A 1,112-nucleotide genomic window follows, 5' to 3' on the forward strand; every position below is an offset into this window, starting at 1 on the left:
GTAGCAAGACCGCCGCCTGACGTCACCATATGGGCGGGACTTGAGCTCTCCCCAGCCAATCCCTGTACACCTCCCCGCTAGACTCCTCCTTCGGGCGGGGCGCGGATCCTGCCTACAAATCCCATGCGGCCAGTCTTCCGTCCGCGCCCAGGGAGCCTGTCTTCGTGGCCTCACTGAATTCTGGGAAACGTAGTAAGGCTGGGGCCGAGGCCTCCTTCCAGCCCTCTCTTCCCTACGGGCTTTTCTGCCCACTTCCTTTTCTCCTGGTGACCCCACCCCTGCCTCCGCTCGGCCCCCGCCTTGGAACTGGGTGAGGTAGGCACCGGCGATGTGCAAGTGGGGCGAGTACGCCCGATGACGGGAGTCGGCTTCTAGCTGGCAGCTATGCAATCACCTTTGCTTCTCTTTCTCCGGAGGCTGGTGTTCTCCTTCACCTTTCCCCTACTTCCCTGCGGCACCTGCCAGGCACACAGCCCTACCTCTCCTGGGGAACATTTCCATGGTTTTAGTTTTAACTAGTTCCATGAACTAGTTCAGCCATCATCAGTACTGTACCTGTAATTGGACCATGGTTCAGGGTTATGTGCCCCCACCAACCCCCCAAAAAAGGGATGCTTTCGTCTACTTAGTTGTGGAGTTCGTGTATATCTCAGATTCTAGACTAGGAATATATGGCAATTCAGCGTTGTGGGTTTCTATACAAGAATGTGTCCCTTGATAATACTACCTGCCAGTTGGGAGGTCAATTGAGGATAAGAGTTTCTGAGAACTTCACAGCTGGTAAAACAAACATAAGTTATACATATCAATAATCGCAGTTTTGGTTTTTTTCTCAAGACTCTCCTAGATCTCTGACTTCCTTGTTAGGACATTTGTCAAGTATTTAGAGCCTGTTATTAGGTTCATATACTATGCTTATGACAGATCAAAGTCCCTGACTCACCTCAATGTAGGTGAGTCATCTGCCACTCCACCGCTCAGCTGAGCTGTATTCTTCTATTTTCAATTGCCTGTAGCACATTTCCACCAGAATGTTCCACTTGTACCTCAACCCCACATCTCTGAAACAAATACTGTATTTCCTTCTTCCTGTCTTCCCTTTGTTCACTGTA

The sequence above is a fragment of the Rhinopithecus bieti genome, unplaced genomic scaffold, assembly GCF_001698545.2.
Source record: "Rhinopithecus bieti isolate Rb0 unplaced genomic scaffold, ASM169854v2 scaffold_10712, whole genome shotgun sequence".
In the NCBI taxonomy this organism is placed as follows: Eukaryota; Metazoa; Chordata; class Mammalia; order Primates; family Cercopithecidae; genus Rhinopithecus; species Rhinopithecus bieti.